The sequence below is a fragment of the Zalophus californianus genome, chromosome 8 (assembly GCF_009762305.2).
Source record: "Zalophus californianus isolate mZalCal1 chromosome 8, mZalCal1.pri.v2, whole genome shotgun sequence".
NCBI lineage: Eukaryota > Metazoa > Chordata > Mammalia > Carnivora > Otariidae > Zalophus > Zalophus californianus.
In genome coordinates, this window is record NC_045602.1 from 23,364,372 (window position 1) to 23,383,419 (window position 19,048).

Below are 19,048 nucleotides of genomic sequence, written 5' to 3' on the forward strand. Positions count from 1 at the left end.
GGAGTGAAAGGATGGGGGACGGCAGGCATTCCGGAAGCAGACGCTCTGGGGTTTGGCCTGTGGCAGGTGGAGGTTTCAGAGAAGAGTCCGCAGCAGAAGGGCCCTGGGCTAGAAGGGGGGCGGTGCACGTCTGCACAAGAGGGACTGGAGCACGAGTACGTGAGCAGAGGGCGCTGTCGGAGCAAACACCCTGGTGCGGGAGGAGCGGGGCGGGGGGCAGCTTTGGGGCCTGGGAAGGAGTCCCCAGTATCTGAAGCATGGGCTGATTTAGGGGGCGATGGAAATTTAACCTGAGATCCCGAGGGCCCGACAGGCTTGGCTCTTACCAATAGTTGGTCAGGCAGGCAACATCCTTGTGCTGGGGAGATGGGCGTGATAAGGCAGCGGGTGCCTGTGCGCATACGCGCGCACTCCCTGCCGTTGTGAATGACACGGTATCGAGTAATTACTGAGAGTCACAGAGAAGACTTAAAAGGTGTCACGGGGTCAGGTACCACTGGGACTTCCCCTAATCTAGGGAAGCTTCTCAGAACTTGTGGCATTTAAGCCAAGATCCCAAAAGTCAGCAGAAATGAGAGCTTTTATTTTGAGGTCTTGGGAGCTGCAGAGCGGTTTTGAATAGGGAGTGACACAGTGACAGTCTCATTTGAGGAAGCTGAAGGCACCAGATGTGCAGGACAGGGGTGGGTAGTGAAAAGAAGGAAGGAGGCTGGGACGAGCAGGGAGGAGGCCTTGCCTAGAGCCCGGGAGACAGCCAGAGTTGCCGTGGGCTCAGAATGGCAAGAAGGTGCTCCTGCGGAATCCCAGATACCTGGTTCCAGGAATCAAACCCAGAGGAGCAAGAGGGTAAGAGGAGGTGTTGGATGGGGGTGGGGAGGCATGTTAATTCGAGGAGTGGACGGGATTTGCAGGCGCACACGTTCTGCTGAGCGCAAAGGTGGGCCTGCAACTTGGAGCGCAGGCAGGCGGGGAAAGCCAGACGAGGAATTTCCTTCTGGAGAAAACCACACAGCCTTGCAGACGGGTACTGCCACCAGCGCAAGCTTCCAGCCCAGCCTGAGCCTCACCCTTTGTGCTTTCCTGGCCAGTTCTCTCTCGTGTTCCTCAGAAAGGGGGTGCTCAAACTACCTCCTCTCTCAAATCTTCTCCAACCCCCTCACTTACCACAGATGACATCACGGCCACTTCGCAGAAAACGGAGGCCATCAGAAGGGGATCTCCTCATCTTATCATCTACAACCCTATCAGCTTGTCTGCCACTTTCCCTCCCTCAGCCGCCTTAGCAGAGAAGCAACCTCCTGCCCCCCCTCCCCCAGGCTCGCTGCACTGCCCAGCTCTGGGTGCCATGGGGTCCTTGTTCTCAGGGAGCCTCGGGATCCTGTGTCCTTTACTTCCTTTGCTGTTGTGGACCTTTACCTCTCCAAGGCCCCCTTGCTTTCCCACCGGCATGAAACGAGGTGAAGTCTCACACATCTTAAAAATGCCAAGAACCTCCCTGGACCCCTCCTCCTGGGGCAGCTTCCCAGCCGAGGAGGGCCTGGGGGGGGAGGGGGAGATATCTTCCCTCGCTGGGCCACTTGCTAGCCCCCCTGTGGGTGGCTGCCACCCCCACGGCCCCAGCACTGCTTCCCTGTGACCAAATCCCACCCAGCACAGCCTGCATGCCCTTGACCACTGCACAGAAGTGGGCCCTGCTCCCCGCTCCTTCTTGAGTCTGCCGTTTCCTCTGCCTCCCTCTTCCTGCACATGAGCCTCGACTCTTCCTCACCGCCTGCCTCAGGGCAGAACACCACCTAGGCAGGTTTCAAATCTGAATGTTCTAGCCAGCCCCGCTGCCACCATCCTTGTCCATGGCCTGCCACCCCTCACAGGGACACCTACAACCACTTCCACTCTGCATGCTGCCCCCCAAACTGACGTCGTATGTCCACAGTCTGCTTCCTGCCGCTGCAGGGTCTGGGATCCTACCACCCAACTGATTATGTAAGTCTCCTCCTCCAAGCCTAGACTAGGATCTATCAGTTAGGATTCCTTTCAGCTGCCTGGGACTGAAAACCCAAACGAACAGAACCTTGAACACGCAGGGTTTTATTCTTGCCTACAACAGTCTAGAGCCAGAGGTGAAGGGCTGGGCTGATGGTTTCATGAAGTTGTCAGGGGCCAAGTTCCTCCAGCTATTCTTTCTTGTCTATTCCCATGGTGCGACCCTAATTCCCCATGACCCAATTTCCAGCAAACTCTGGCCATTACATTTATTTTCCAAGAAGCAGTATGGAGGAATGGGAGAGGGGCATCCTCTACCCCCTTTATTTTTTTCTCCCCCCCCCCTTTTTTTGAGAGAATTCACACACGCAGGGGTAGGGGGCAGAGGGAGAGGGAGAGAAAATCCCAAGCAGGCTCCATGCCCAGCTGAGATCATTACCTGAACCAAAATCAAGAGTCAGACCCTTAATCGACTGAGCCACCCAGGTGCCCTCCCCCACTACCACACACACATTTTTTTTAAAGATTTTATTTATTTATTTGACAGAGAGAGACACAGCGAGAGGGGGAACAGAAGCAGGGGGAGTGGGAGAGGGAGAAGCAGGCTTCCTGCAGAGCAGGGAACCCGATGTGGGGCTCAATCCCAGGACCCTGAGATCATGACCTGAGCCGAAGGCAGATGTTTCACCGACTGAGCCACCCAGGTGTCCCCCCCCCCACACACTTTTATTTTAACTCCTTCCCTGGGAAACCTTATGACACTTCTGTTCATATTTTATTAGCTAGAACTTGCTCCTAAGGCCAGAGCTAGCTGCAAGGGAGTCTGAGAAGTACAATCTTAAATACAATCTTAGTAATAAAACTGGGGGTTATGTTGGTAAGGAAGGAGAGAATGGATGCTGGAGGAAGCAACTAGCAGTCTCTACCATAGTCGGCCCTTTGACCACCCACACATTCATGTGCTCCCCTCTTCCCATGTATTGAATTATCCCCTTCCTTCTCCAGGGGAGACAACCCCAAAACCTCCTGCAAATCAAGGCCCAGGATTATCAGGCGATGTGTAATTCTCTCCGTGGGCTTCAGGTGTAGCTATACCAGGTGGAATGGGAATGTGGTAACTGAGGTAAAGACCCCTATTCAAAAAAGGGAGCACGTTAGGCACTCGTTCTTAAAAATGACCCATTGCTAATAGGCTGGAGAAGTAAAGACCTCCCTCCTGGGCAGTGGAGTAAAATGCTTGGTTAGCCCCTCTGGCAGCCCCTGTTCTGTTGTCTGGGAAGAATTCTTCTGTTCATTGTCTGTATCTCCAGGCTTTTCCTTCTGGAAGGTTCTTCCTGGTCCATCATCCACCACAGCTATGCTTGATTGCAATGGGCATTGGGAGCTTCAGAGAGTTCGCAGTCTACTTGCTGCTGCTACAGGTTCTGAGGCCCAGGGATTGTACTAGAACTAGCTGTTAAATGACAGGCCATAGTCAATACTTGTTCAATGCATTTTTTTTTTTTTTAAAGCTTAGCCTTTCAAACTCTCTGCTTCTGGTGAGTTTCTTATACAAAACCCACAGCTAAAGATCTAATATAGCCGTCATTGTAACATGGGAGACCAGGGTGGCTTGAGAAGGTTAAATTCACCCTACATGGGGCTTGAACTCACAACCACAATAGATAAGGTTAAATTCAAACCTTCCCTGTGCCTAACCACACAGAAGTTTACTTTGATGTGAAGACCTCTAGAGAGGTACGTACAGAAATCGCACTCCCCCCTCCCCCACTGCCCCCAATCTAACACACCTCTGCTTGGGACTTCAAATGGAAAATGGGTGATTAGGACACATACCTGACTTCCTTTCACACTTGCTTCCTGTCTAGCCTCCTCCCCAATATCTTCCAGACCTAAGAGCAGGGCTTTCTCCTCTGTTTGCTTCCTGAAGTGAAGCTCTACCATCAATTCTGTCAGGTTTGCTTCTTGATATCTTAAAGAGGAAGTTAAAGACATCCAGAATACCCTATTTCTTAACCAATGACTGTCTTTCAAGACTACTGTCTGGCTGAAAAAAATTCTATTTTGGATGTTAGAAGCTAAACAGTACTTATCTCCTTCGCATTTTTTTTTCTTTGCTAATCTTAACTTCACTTCCAAAGCAAGCAGATGATTGCAGTGACCAGGAAGAAGGTCACATGCACAGCAACACGAAAGAGAAATGCAGTTATTCCATTTTTCAAAATTGGATCCTGCTTACATCATCCAAGACTTCCTATTTGACTTAGGGTAAGTCCAAAATATGTAAGAGTGTTCTTTGGGGTCTGAGCCCCACATATCTCCGAGCCCCACATATCTCCCAGCCCCATCTGGCCAAACTCCCAGCCTCACACTGTGCAGAGCCATCATACTAGACTTTTCTCGCTTCCTTTAGCACGTTTTGCTCAGGACCTTCCTAAAAGCTTCCATGTAGTCTGGAAAGCTCTTTGCCTCTCTTTAATTAACCAAATCTTGTTTATTTCTCAGGTTTCGATCCAAAAGTCACTGTCTTCAGGACATCCCTCAGAACACCTTGTGCCCTTGTGACTATTGAATTAATTATTTTAAGGATATATTAAGTACCTCTGTTTCCCGTTGAAACATCAGCTGGAGGAGGACAAGAATGATGTCTGTTCTGTCCTCCGGGCACATCATCAGATCATCATAATCTCTAATCCGGATTAGAAAGATGAGTTTCTAGAATGCGAATCTGCTTAAAACCTTTCCTCTTCGAACTCAGGGGAAAGTCAAACTCCTTCAGGTAGCTTCCAAGGCCCTGCCTGCTCCGGCCTCGTCTCCTCCCACCTGCCTCCCCCTTCCCTTCCACATTCATCTAGACCCAGCCGTCTTTCTGTGTACTAAAGCAGGGGAACTTTGCCTGTGAGGCTTCAGATACGCTAGGTAGATTTGTATTCATCCTTCAGCTCTGAGCTGAGAGCTGCATGAATTGGTTGACTGACTTTTCATTCATCCTCTTCTATGTGCCAGGAAGTGTACTAAGTCCCGAGGAAACAGGTGAACAAGACAGATGGGGGCCCCGGCCCCACTGTTCCCTTCCTTGACCACCCTCACCCTGAGGCTGGGGTACGTACGGGCTCCACGCCTCTCTGAAGAATCCATGGCATTGCCTGATCACACTGCTGTAATGACTATTTCCCTGTCTCGCCTGCTAGCTCATGAACTATTTGTTGAATGAATTTAGGAACCATCAAAATCCTTTGCTCATGACAAATAAAAGAAAAAGAAATAGAATGGATGAACTGGATCACAGACACTGTGGGCAGGGGGAGCAGGGTCAGAGACAAAGGCAGCAAGAGAGGCCTCTGCTCCTCCTCCTTCCCCAGGAAGTTACAGAATGTGTGGTCTGAGAAATGCGTGTGGAACCGGGCACAGATTCTGTTTATTCCATGACCAGAATAGGTAAACCCAAAGAAGCAAATGGTTGGTGGTTGCCAGGGGTGGGGAGAAGGAAAAAGGGGGAGTGACAACTTAGTGGGTGTGGGGTTTTCTTTGTGGGGGGATGATGAAAATGTTTTAAACTAGGTAGAGGTGGTGGTTGCACAACATTGTGAATATACTGAATGCCACTGAATTGTACACTTTTAAAATGATTGATCTCGTTATGTGAATTTCACCTCAAGAAGGAAGGAAGAACAGGCAGACTTGCAGTTGGACTGAGGGGTGGGTGTGGGGGTCATTTCTTTTCCTCTGCCAGTCCCTGATGAGGGCGCGGTGACTCCGAGGACTCTGGGGCTGGCTGGGTTGGCTCTGAAAGGAGGAGGGCCTTCCCAGAGCCACCTGGTTCTCCTCCAGGTACAGGTAAGCTTGGAACACCTGGACACTGGCCTCTGTACGCACCTGGGCATGGTGCAAGAGCATCACAAGCCTCTCAGATACAGGAACCAGACAGACAGACAGTGGGCTTTCCTGGACAGGGCAGAAGAGGAATCCTTTGGGATATATCTGCACCAAGAATCAGGTTTCAAAAGCAATGGTGTGTAAGTGTGAACGTGTTTGTGAGGACAGGAGATTGGCTTGTCTAGCTGACGGGCAACGTGGTCAAAGGGAAACCGCCCACAGTGTGGAACCAGAAGGATTGCTTTTTGGTCCCTGTTCTGCCAACTAATGGCTGTGTAATCTTAAGCAAGGCACTTTTTATTTCTGAATAAAAATAAAAGCCACAGTCATTGCTGGTGGGAATGTAAAATGGCATGGCTCCTTTGGAAGACAGTTTGACAGTCTCTCACAAAACTAAACATACTCTTTATGAACCCGCAATGGGGCTCCTAGATATTTTTACCCAAATGAGTTGAAACCCCCGCACACAGATGTTTATAGCTGCTTTATTCATGATTGCCAACCAAGATATCCTTCAGTTGATGGATGGAAAAATAAACTGTGGTCCATCCAGACACTGGAATATCATTCAGCACTAAAGAAATGAGCTACCAAGCCATGAAGAGACATGGAAGAACCTTAAATGCCTCTTACTATGTGAAAAAAGCCAAACCAAAAAGGCTACGATACTATATGATTCCAACTACATGACTTTCTGGAAAAGGTAAAACTACGGAGAACATAGAAAGATCAGCAGTTGCCCAGGGTTAGAGGGGAGGGAGGGCTGATTAGGGGGAGTACAGAGGCTTTCTAGGCAGTGAAGCTACTCTGTGTGATGCCATAATGATGGAGAGAGATGGCATTATACCTTCATCCAAACCCACAGATTGTGCAACACCAGGTGTGAACTCTAATGTAAACTATGGGCTTTGGGTGACAATGATGTGTCGTTCGTGGTCAGCTGTGCTGCCCTGGTCGGGGATGTGGATGGTCGAGGAGGCTGTGCCTGTGTGGGGCCGTGGGCTATATGGGAAATCTCTGCATGTTCCTCTCAGTTTTGCTGTGAGCCTTTAAAAAAATAATTAATTTTAAAAAAGGACCTGGGGAAAAAAAAAAGCTCTCATTGTTGAGTGCTCGCTCTGCCTGTCCACTCTGCACTTAGTCCTTCTAACCGTTCCCGGGCTCTAGATGGGGAAGCTCAGGCTGACAGATGGGTGACTTGTCCAAGGCCACCCAGCTGGTCTTTGCAGAGCTATGAGTGACACTGCAGCCCCGGCACTTGGCCACCTCTCTGCCTCGGTGGACTGTGAAGATGATGATGATGGTGATGACATCCCCTGCCTGAGGTGGTCCTGAGCCCTGGCTGGAAAGGTCCTTTGGAGAGGTTTCCATGGAGATTATTACTATCTTAAGTGGAAGAGTGAGAAGCCGCCCATGTAAAGGATATGTGTGAGCTCTTGGAAAGAGGAGCTCAGGGTAAACTCAAGGCAGTCCCTTTCTCGGGCCTGTGAGGACAGAACAGAGTGTGCATGTTGTGAAGGTGCTGGGGCTTTCGCCTCTGCCCCTCACGCTCCGGGTCGGGGGGGGGGCTGGTGGTGGGCCGGGGCCCTCCTGGCACAGAGCCTGGCCCTCATGGCCCCTCTGGCCAGCGCTGAGGTGGAGCACAACGACACCCAGGTGGCTTCCCCTGATTTTTCATGCAGAAGATGGAGTGCAGAGCTGACCTGGAGGGATCCGGCATGGCATTAGTGGCCTTTCAAGGCTTTCTGCCCCGCGCTGGGTCTCTCATTAGCTGAATGGCCAGGGGCAAGTTACTTAACCTCCCTGAACTCCCATTTTTCATCTGCAAACTGAGGATTCAGATACCTACTGCCCAGGGTTGTTGGAAGGCTTATGTGAGATAATGCACATAAGGTGACTCAGACGTAGTGAGCCCCGCGTCATGATTAATGCAGTCGTCCTTCTTTATTACAGCACGAGGGAGGGGGAGCCCAGAGAGAAGCAAATCATTCAAGGCTACACAGCCAGTTTGCGGCAGCTTCCTCTGCAATCATTTCCACCCCTGTCTTGGTCAAACCTTTTCTAAGAATCCCTAACCCATGGGTGAACTGAGAGCCTGCACTTCACACCCGAATGATGCCCCTCACTCCCATCGGGCAATGGAATTAGAAAACCACAGGTTTTCCCAGCTCCGCCACTGATTTACAAACCAGGATGGTTTTGTTGAGCTCCTCTGGACTGAGGCTCTACTCTTCGCTTCGTGCATGAGCTGGGCCCCCTGTGGGAGGTAGCTGGGCTCCGAGGGATCAACACACCTCTCCTCTCCTTGAGTGACTTTAATATTCCAAAGCCAGAGACCTCCCCGAGGGGACCCAGACTCCTCAGCGTTTCCCTGACTGGGTGACACTTATGCCCGCCTTCTCAAAAGTGCTGCCTGGCATACAGATCTTCTGTCTGGTTAAAGTGGCTTAAAAATAATTCTATTTGGTAATGTTCACAACAGCTCTAGAGATAATAACAGACACCTCTGGCTCCCGTAAGGATGTCTCTGACACCCCAAAGTCAGCCATGTGCTGACCCACAGTCTTTGCCCTGGGCAAACCTCACCGCTGGGGTCTCCGCTGCTCTGGAACCCCTGCTTCCTCCTTCTCCCCCACCCCACCCCCCCTAGGGCCCATGGCTACTGACATTCCCCACCTCCCGAGCCAACACTCCTTTCCCTTCCCAGGGCCACCCCCTGGTCCCCAGGAGCAGGTGTGAGCGAGTGGCTGAGTTCATGAGGGTAGAGACATGGTAGCGCAGAGACCCCAAAGGGGCCCTTTGCTGCTAGGCCCAGCTGGGACATCATGGGGAGTCCACAGGAATGACCACTAGCACTTAAGCAGCAGGCCTCCCTATGCTCCTGCTATTCCAAGCACTTTAATAGGCAGTCATACTATCATTACTCTACTGTAGAGATGGGGAGATTGAAACCCAGAAAGGTTAAGTAACATGTTCAGGGTCACACAGCTTGAAAGTGGCAGAGCAGAACTTTGAGCCCATCATCTGGGCCAGCGTCTCCCTGGCCACCACCTCATTTGATCCCACGCACGCCATCACCTCTTCCCTCTGCCGCTGATGGGTGCCTTCTGTCATGTCTGCAGTGACATCCTCAGGACATGGCTGTGTTCGCTCTGCGAGTCAGGACAAGCACACAGGGTAGAAGGCCACAGGTTGAGACCCCTCTGTCCGCAGATCCAGCCTCATCCCCACTTGGGAACCCTTCAGGGGTGCTGTGATCTGAATGTTGGTGCCCCCCCCCATTCGTATGTTGAAGTCTAAGTCCCAAGGTGTGGTATTAGGAAGTGGGGCCGTTGGGAGGTGATTAGGTCATGAATGGGATTTGTGCCTTTATAAAAGGGGCCCCAGAGATCCCCGTCGCCCCCCTTCCACATGTGAAGACACAATAAGGAGTCAGCAGTCTGCAACCCAGAGAGGGACCCTCATCCGATCATGCTGGCACCCTGATCTCAGACTTCCAGCCTCCAGAGATGTGAGAAAGAAAGTCTGTTGTTCATAAGCCACCTACCTGTGACATTTTGTTAGAGCAGCCCCAAAGGACTGTGAGGAATGGTTTAGTGCGATCATCTTGCTGCCAGGATGACCCGGGCCAGGTCTGTGGCCAGCTGCCTCGGGCACCACACGGAGACCTAGAGTCAGCCCTGAGTCAGCAGGTCTGGGGTGAGGCCTGGAAGTACCCTCAGCCCTAGAGAGGCTGCCTGAGAGCTTGACCTGCAACCCACACCTGCCTGGGGGCTGAGGATGTGAATGGGGCACCCAGAAGTGGGGTGTGGGGTGAGGGAAGGTATTGCCTCCGGTGCTGGCCCTCCCTGTCCCCTTCTTCACCCCTCCTTGCCTGCATCAGCCGCTCCAGGAGCAGACCCTGCCCAGCCGCCTGCCACCTTCTCCCGTGCCCTTTCTCATCCAGTCCAGACCCTCTCTTCCATCAACGTACACAGCCTTGGTTCCCTTCCACCCAATGAGGACATGCCCACAACACCACTCAGCACAGGACCCAGCAGCTAGGGGCTCAGCAGGTGCGAGCTTCCTTGCCTACTGCCCATCGCCTCTCCATGGGCCTGGACTCAGCCGTGTCATGCCCCTTTAGGCCCGTTGTCGTGGGCGACACTCCTCTCCCTCCTCTCGACCTGGGAAACTCCTTCTCTTTCTTCGGAACTCAGCAAAGGTGTCACTTCAGGCAGTGAGGGGCCCCCGACCCAGCTGCCACCGTGCTCTGCTCACACTTCTCAGAGCACTTACTGAGAGGTTTTGATGCTGTTGATTTGTCTGATGTCTCTAGACCCAGCTCCACAAGGATGAGGACACATCTCTTCCTGTTTTCTTTGAATTATTTAAAATTTCTAAAAATCCCACAAGTAATTCATGAATATGCGCATACTGTAAAAAAAAGAAAACAATACCCAAAATGTCCAAGCCCCAAGTCCCTCCCCAGAAAAATCTCACAGTTAATAGTTTTTTGAGTTTCTGTCTACATTGATTTAGTATCTTCTTACATAAATGAAATTAACCTATTATGCATTATTCTGTGGCTTCCTTTGTCACTTAATAATAGATTGTATGTGTGGTAGGCAGAATGATGCCCCTTCTCCCAAAGATGTACATGTTTGAATCCCCCAGATCTATGAATATGTGACCTTTTATGGTAAAAGGGACTCTGCAGAAGTGATTAAGTTAAGAACCTTGAGACACGAAGGTTATCCTGGGTCATCTGGGTGGTCTGCACGTAATTATAAGGGTCTGTATAACAGGGAGGCAGGAGGGTCAAAAGAAAGATAGATTTGAAGATGCTACACCGTTGGCTTTAAAGCGGAGGAAAAGGACCTAGACAAGGAAGGCAGGTGTCTTCTAGAAGCTGGAGAAGGCAAGGAAATGGATTCTTCTCTGGAGCCTCCAGAAGGAATGCAGCTCTGCAGAACCCTTGATTTTAGCCCAGTGGGATTTTTGACCTACAGAACTATAAGATAATACATGTGTGCTATCGTGAGCCAAAAAGTTTGTGGTCATTTGTTACAGCGGCAATGGGAAATTAAAGTGCTGTGTGTACAGCTGAGATAAACAATAATATTTATGGGAGTAATTAGTACTTACTGAGTATGTGCTACATGCCAGATGTTGTTCTAGTGCTTGAGGTGCTGTATTAGTCGGCTAGGGCGGCTTGGGGGGCGCTTACACAAAGAAATGTATTTTCTCACAGTTCCGGAGGCTGGGAGTCCAAGTTCAGGGTGCTCACAGGGTTACTTTCCCCTGAAGCCTCTCTCCTTGGCTGGCAGATGGCCGTCTTCCTGTCACCGTTTCACATGGTCTCTCTGTGTGCCTGTCTTTTTGTCTCCTCCTCTTTTTCAAGGATACAGTCAGATTGGATTAGGGCCCTACCCTAAGGGCCTCATTTTAACTTACTCACCCCCTGTAAGGCTCTATCTCCAAATAAATTGAAATTCTGAGGGACTGGGGCTTAGGCTTCAACATCTGAATTTGTGAGGGACACAATTCCACCCATAATGTGTGGATGATCTCATTCACTTTCCACAGTAACCCAGTGAATTGGAACCATTATTATCCTAATTTGACAGAGAAGGGAACAGTCACAGAATGGCTAAGTTACTTGCCCAGATTTACCCAGCAAATCAGTGGCAAGGCCAGGCCTGGGAATTGCCTGTTCATATACTTTGCCCATTTTTCTATGAGGTGATTGTTCTTTTTGGTTTGCAGGTGCATGGGTGCTCAGTAAGCATTGACTGATTGAAGGAATGAGTAGGAGCAGCTCCCAGGACTCCTAGAAGAACATGGGCCAGGCTGGGCCAAGCCTGGGTGCCCCCATCCCTAACTTCTCTATGTTGGCAGTACATGCCTCCAGGGAAAAAAACAAATACCGAGCAGGAGGTGGGTGTCCATAGACGATGGTGGGGGTGGGAAGGGGAAGGGATACCCCTTCTATTCATCAACTGAGCACAATCCTGGGAGACTTTCTGGAGGAGGGGGATGGTCTGGTGTCTCGTAACCCTCAGGGCACTGTGGCAGACAATTTTGTAGCTTGGGGTATTCCATGGATAGTCCTGGGATGCTAGTGCCAAATCGCTCCACCTGCAATTCCACATTCCAGATTCCAGGTACTCAGGTGTCCCAAGCTCTTCCTCAATGTGAAAGATCCAGGCCAGCTGCTAAGAAATGGCCCATGACTCAGCCAGCTATCTCCTGGACATAGGTAGCTGGCCAACACGCATGGCCAAGGTGGGGCTTATCTTGACCTGGCCTGATAGCTCATTTTGGTCACTGTGGCAAAGGGGACAGCTGCCATGGGCTTAAGCAGATCTGTGGCTAGCTGCCCAAATCAATGGGAATGCCCCAGTTACCTCTAGGGAGGGCAAATAACAATGGCCTCAACACACTCGGCCCTCAGAGCATGGAGCTCCAGAAGAACCTTCCCATGTCAGACCTTGCTGTGGTTTGGGGGCTACCATACTCACCCCCATCCCTGCTTCTTGACTCCTTCCCTCCATTCCATCCCAGTCTGTCACAGCAGGTAATAGAGACACTCAGCCAAAACTCTGTCTTGATCCAATATGGTGCTCACAGGTGAGAGTCTGAGGTGCAAATAGAATCTGAAATAATTCCCACTTTGTCACAGGCTCTTGGTATGAAGAAGTGTCAATATCACGTAGTCCATTCTTCCCACTTAGCATTCTAGGGGTTGAGTTTCCTCTGTAACATTTTCAGGGCAGAATGGTTACTTAGTCTTCGTGTGAACTCCTCCAATGACGGGGACCTTACCACCTTACAGAGCAGCCAGTCACATCCCCAGGCAGTTCTCATGGCCTGAGAGTTCATCTTTTACATGGTCCTTCCTTACACTGTGTTCCATCTGTTTCCTGATCCTTCTGTCCACGGTCCCCACAGAAGATGGCCATTCCCTGTTCCTCGTGGCTTTTCAGAGATTTGAAGGCAGCTACTGGGTCACTTCCTCTAAGAAAGAACATCACGGGGTTTAGCAGGAGGAAAATCCAATCCTTTCAAGCCTCAGGGAAGGTTTTCCCTGAGTTTCAGACCTGCTAGAGAGAAACTGCATCACTGTCCTTCTCTAGGGACCCGGGCATGGGCCCGGGGCAGCAGTAGGGTGGTTCTCTAGGCCCTTTGGACTGCAGACACATAGCAGACACATACCCTTGCTAGCTGGGAGAGCCTCAGCCTATTGTCTGAGTCCCAGTGGAGTGTTTCTGGGTCCCTAGGGCCTGGAGAGAAGGACATGGTATCCTAGAAAGAGCACTGTTCTTGGAACTTGACCACCAGGCTCCCAGTCCCGAATCTTCCACTTCTGGGTTGGGATCCTTTAAGCAAGTTGCTTAAATTCTGAGCTTTTGTTTTGTCTTCTGTAAAATCGGAAAATATCTCATTGTGTTGCTCTGAGGATCAAATGACATCACATCTAGAAAAATGCTTTGTCAACCAAAACACACTCTACAAACAATTAGCCAATTCAAGGGGTAGGTAAAAGGGCTTCCAGAACCTGGAGGTTCTTTGGTCTGGACCTTCCTAGTGGAGGAATGTCCGGAGCAGAGGTGGTTTTAAGAGGACTTCTGACTCCTCCTCAGTCCCTGTGGCTGGCCCTTGGCACCTCGAGGGGCTCTCTACTGAGGGCTCATGGCCCCCATCCCGCATGACCCCTGCGGAGCCTGTGCTCACATCTCCAGGGAGGACTCTGGCCCAAGTGCCTTAGCCCAGGCTTTGGAGACCTGGGGAGAGTGGGTAAGCCTCACAAAGTCAAGGTTTGGGGTTGGGACTGGGCAGGAGGTGCAAGGCCGTGTCCCTCGGCTTGTAGTTGGCTCTCCACTCTTCTCAGAAGGCCCCAGGGCTGCCTGCCCAGAGCTGCACCTGCCCAGCCTCTGCCATCACTCCCTGCCTGGCCTTTAATTTAGACAGAGGTTAATTCTAATTCCCCATCTTGAATGGGTTTTATTGAGAGAAGCACTGGAGGGCCAGAGAATCAGGGAACACAGCCTAATGACAGTGGAGGGATTATGAAGTGAGAGGATCTCCTTTAATCCAACCCCTTCATTGGACAGAGGAAGCCCGAGGAGGGGAAGGCTGCCCCAGGCGGGTAGTGGCTGGGTTGGGTTTTCTGTGTTTGTTGTGTTGGGGTTTCCTATGTCCCAGGCCAGGGCTCTCTCCTGGCAGCTTCCGAGGCTCCATGCAGACTCTGTGCCTCCAGCCTGTGGCCTGTGACTCCATCCGGGCTCCCCGGCAGGGCTGAGTGTGTGACTGGGCAGAGATGGCTGCCGTCCTCCCCGCTCCCGCTGTCATGGGAGGGAGCATGAAGTCCAGGAGCCTCCACAAATAGCAGCATGTTGCCACTTGCCTAACCCCAATCCGGTTTATCCTGAGTTAGCAGAAGCACCCGGGAGATGTACTTCCCAGGCGGGGCTGGGCTGGGCAGCCCCGTCCTTCCTCATGCCACACTGTGTCCTGAGGGCGACCAGGCTGCAAACAAGCAGGGGTGGGGTGGGGGTGGGGGTGGGGGCACCCTGGAGGAAGGGGAGCCAGGTCTGGGTTATCTGGGGGGTGCAAGCTGAGGTGAGGCTGGGGGTGGGTAGTCAGCCTGTTTCAGGGGGCACATCCCTACCTCTAGGGGTCAGCACCTATCTCAGGGGGGCAGGAAGATGGACCCGCAGGGGCACCTGCGCAGGTGGGGACACATCCTGGGCGGGCTAGGCTGCACCGAGGCGGCCACCTCTCTCTGCCTGCCCATCCTCTCTGCTTGGTCTCCCCAGCTATAAAGTAGGAACAAGTCCCATCCCTTACCTGCCTGGGGGGACATTGAGCAGGAGTGAGATAATGTCTGCAGGCTCAGCCCTCCACTGAGGAGGCAGCCTCTAAACACATGTCTATTTTTACTGCCTAGAGCTCTGCCTGGCTCCCTCTGGGGGTGCTTGCTGCTCCCTGGCCCCAAGGGAGATGGGAGCCTGGCCAGTGTGGAGGCCCCATGGGCCCATCCTAGGCATAGCTGAGCGGGCCCCTGAGCTCCAGCACCCAGCTCTCGGGCTGTGGGCCTGGTTAACTCCTCACAGCCCATTGTTCTGTTCAGGGTTCAAGGAGGCACCGCCCGCTCCTGGCAGTCCGGTTCAACCGGGAGTCTGGGCGGCTGGGCGTGGCTGGGGCCTAATGAGCAGGGTGTGCCTCGAGGAGTTGTTAGGAGCTGGGTGACAGCTGTAGGCAGGTCCCCACCCACGGCCGGTGGGCGGGCTGGCTTGCACAACACTCACCTGTGTGAGGGGCACCCTTTGCCAAGTGCTTATTTTTTAAAAAACAAATACTCATCTTTGGTGGCAGGGATGGAGAATATTTCTAAATATTTAAAAGACATCACGCTAACACTTTTTAATCCCCAAATCTATTGTATTAGGAAAGGTGGGATGCAAGTTTGTAAGGTTTCCAGCCCATTACAGAGATGGTAGAGTGCCAAAACCGTAGCTGGGTTCTTGTCTCCCACAGCTTACCCCTTCCCTGGGATTTTCAAAAGCAAGGGGCTTCTGTGGTCCCCGGGGAATCATGGGCAGGCGGGCCTCACGCCTTGGCCATCCCCCACACCTCTGGCTCTCCGTGTGCAAACACAACCGTGGCTCAGCTGCCCTGTCCCGAGCGAGGGCTGCCTGGGGCTGCCAGGTTTCCCCGCTCAGGGCTGTCACCTAAGTTCTCCCACAGCGCATGGACTTCTGGACCAAATCAGGCCTCCAAGGAACGGCCAGGTGGACTCAAGGTGCTGTCCGTTTGCCATTGAGCATCTTCAGGGGACACTTGGCTGCTTTCAAGATGCCGGTCTCCTGTGCCTTTCGGCGCACGGTTAGTTTGGTGGGCGCGTGGGAGTGGGTGCACAGAGAACCGCAGCTGAATTACCTCTGTGTGCACCTTGCCGTTTTGCCTTCCAGCTCCTGCTATTCCCTGGGAGGCCTCCAGTTTTGAAGTGGGCTTGGGGAATCAGAGGCCTTGGTGGGAAGGCTGCGGGGCAGACAAGGGCAGGCCGGCCTGCGGAGCTGTGGTGGGCAAAACGAGCTCCGGAATCTCAGGTGGATGCCGCTGGGTCTAGCAGCCCAGGGTGAGAATCTGGAACCCCCAGACTTCTGTGGGGCACAGGGTGCAGCCCAGAAGCAAGGTTGTTCCCCTGGACTCTCTTTGCCGTATCACAAGCACCCAGGCCCCAGCGGGCGCACCTGCTGAAATTTCCTTCATCAAACAGCTTTGTAGCTCGCTGTGGCGGGCTCTGAGGGGCCGAGATCAAACCTTCCTTGGGGGAGCTCTTGTCAGCACGACTTCCCAGCTGGCTCCAGCCCAGATCTCTCTTCGGAGCCCCAGACCCTGCTGAGCTGCCCCCCTGACACCGGGCAGCGGCTGGACACCATCGCCCCGGCTGAAAATGCCTGTGGCATAAAATGCTACCTCTCCCCTGTCCCCCACCACCCCTTCCTCAGTCCCTGTACTCCAGACCTAATGGCTCCCTCAGGCTCTAGGACATTTTAAGCGCATCCTTCCATCTCTCTGTGCAATGCACTGTATTTGCTGTTCTTACCTCTATTTTTCACATTTATTTCAAAAAGATGAAAATCCCACCTTCCCTCTTCTGGGGAGCACTCTTCAGCCAAGCCCTGGAAATCTGTCTCTGTGGAGGGAGTTTCCATCTCCAGCAAGGAAAGGGGGTTGTCTGAAGGACCTGGCGGGTAATTGTTAGGGCAGGTGACAGCCATAACTGGAGGGGTCAGAATAGAAAATCTAGAAGTATCTTCAGTCTTACTTGTAAGACTGCCTTCAGTGCGGTGAGAGGGGCAGAGACTATGTCTAATTTAGTTGGAGAACTTGGGCAGGTCCACTCCCCGTTCTGAGCCTCAGTTTCCCCATCTCCAGAATGGGAATGATGAGTACCCCCTCCCAGGGTATTGAGGACCAAATGATATAACCATTGCGAAAGCTTTAACACACACGTGGCATGTGGCATGCCAACCCTCTTTCCCTCTCCCACCAGGCAGCTGTCCACTCCAAGTGCCCCCAAAGCATGTACTCGCCCCCGGGGCACTCAGGACCGAGGAGGAGGTGGGGGCCCCGTAAGCAGGGGTGGTGGGGACTATAAAAACGGGGATTTAACAAATTGCCCGGCGCCGTGGCCCTCATACTTGCCTCCTAATTAGTTCAAGCAAGTTAATGAACGGCATGATTCATGACTCGCTGCTTCTCAAGGGTGCCCTTGCTGTTTGCCTTCCTCCCATCGGGGCCCCACAGCTGCTCCACCCCCATTCCACCGACTGCATCACTCCGCAGCCACACAGCGGGCCTGGACGTCAGCCACGTGTGGGGGAGCGGCTCTCCTCAGCCCCCCGGGGCCCTCAGCCCTGCCTCAGGCTGGTTCCCGAGCAGGCAGAGCCAGAGGCTAGTCCCAGCCAGTGCTGAGGAACTCCACGTAGAAAGCCCTGAGCTAGTTCCTGCACTACACACTTCTTTTTTTTTTTTTCAAACAGATGATAGACTTGGCCTAGACCACGTAGGGTATAATCTGTGGAGTCCAGGCTAGTGGGCTGAGGCCTCCCAGTGCAGGCGCTCATCATGCCCCTCACCTTCTTCCTTCCTTGGGCCCCTCCACACCTGACGCAGCCCTGAGGCAGGGCCTTCTCTTGGTATGAGCAAACCTCTAGGGTTCTGGCTAGGCTTGCGGGGCCCCGTTCTCAGAAAATGGGTTCATGGGAGACACCTCCTGAACCTCCCAGCTCCATCCCTCTCTGTCCCCAAGGTGGGCAGAGACTGAAATTAAAAGGGTCCACAATGTTCCTCAGCCGCAGAGCCAGGCCGCCCTACAGAGAGCCTTCGTGTCCACGGTGGTGCTCACTCACTTCTCCACCCCACCGGCACCACCTCCCATGCCTGCCACCATGACACCGGGCTGCGGCGGGAGAAGAGTCGCGCTGAGTGCACAGGTGTTGCTGTGATGGAAGTAGAGAGCAAGGTCACAACCTCTGGAAAATTCAAGACCCCCTCCCCCAACCCCACGTTCTCCTGAATGTCTGCAAAGTGAGCAGGATGCTGGGCATTGTGGCCAGACTTGCAGAACGACCTCGTCCTCTGCCTGGGACAGAGGGGAGGATGGGCTGGACCCAGGATCCTTGTCGGGGACGATGGCAAGTATGTCACATGGGAAACATGGATCCCAGTGCTGCAGGGCTCGGGGTCCCCACAGGCCAGCCCCATCACTGAGCAGGCCTGCAGGCCCCAGAGGGTGGGATGTGGGAGGAGCCCAGTCACCTTGGCCAACACTCCTTGACTGTGTGAGGTGGTGTCTGGGCGCAGGGAGTGGGGAGGGACTGGGGTGCGAGTGGGGGAGGGAAAGGGTGGAAAAGATCCAATACAGAGGTACACAAGAAACCAGGCTCTTTAGGATGAAATTTATCAGGAAGTCCTCCTGGAACTTCTTTCCCCCAGTAGTACAAGCTGTACCAGCATCTGAAAAGTTCCCTTCAAAACTCATCATGGTGCAACCTAGAAAGCCAGCACACTGCTGAGGGACACTACCCGCCAACACTCAGACAGCCGGGGAGTGGGGGCCCCTGAGAGCAGGATCACAGCAATACTTGTGTGTTTTATTTCCTGTTGTACTGTACTGGGGCCAAATATAACCTACAATTTACCTTGCCTCTTCTGTTTCAAGAGACCACATAAATGTTACACGAAGAAATTAGGCTGTTGGTGTTCGAATCTTCGCGAATAAGGTTTGTTAGGTTGTTTGTGGTAGCATAAATGGTTTGTTTTTATTGTAAAATACACGTGACATAAAATTTGCCTTATTAACCATTTTTAAATGTACAGTTCAGCAGTGTAAGTATATCCACATTGTTGTACAACCGATCTCCATAATTTTTCATTTTGCAAAACTGAAACTCCATACCCATTAAACACAACTCCTCACTTCCCCTCTCCCCAGCCCATGGCAACTGTTTTTTGTTTTTTATTGTGGTATATTCTATATACAGTGAGATGCATAGATCTTAAGTGTAAAATCTAATCAGTTTTGACAGATGCATACACCTGTGTAACCATATCTCCAATCAAGATACAGCATATTCCTGTCACCCACAAAGTTGCCGTATTTCCCTTTTTTTATTCTTCGGTCTTAACTATAATC

At 52.2% G+C, this 19,048-nt stretch overlaps 1 long non-coding RNA gene across 1 annotated transcript; it reads left to right on the top strand.

The window, feature by feature from the left end:
* Positions 1 to 703: 703 nt before the first annotated feature.
* Positions 704 to 5,405, top strand: LOC113938225. The gene is made up of 3 exons (XR_003524857.1): positions 704 to 846; positions 4,125 to 4,251; positions 4,489 to 5,405. It is a non-coding gene; the product is annotated as an uncharacterized LOC113938225 (long non-coding RNA).
* The last annotated feature ends 13,643 nt before the right edge of the window (positions 5,406 to 19,048 follow it).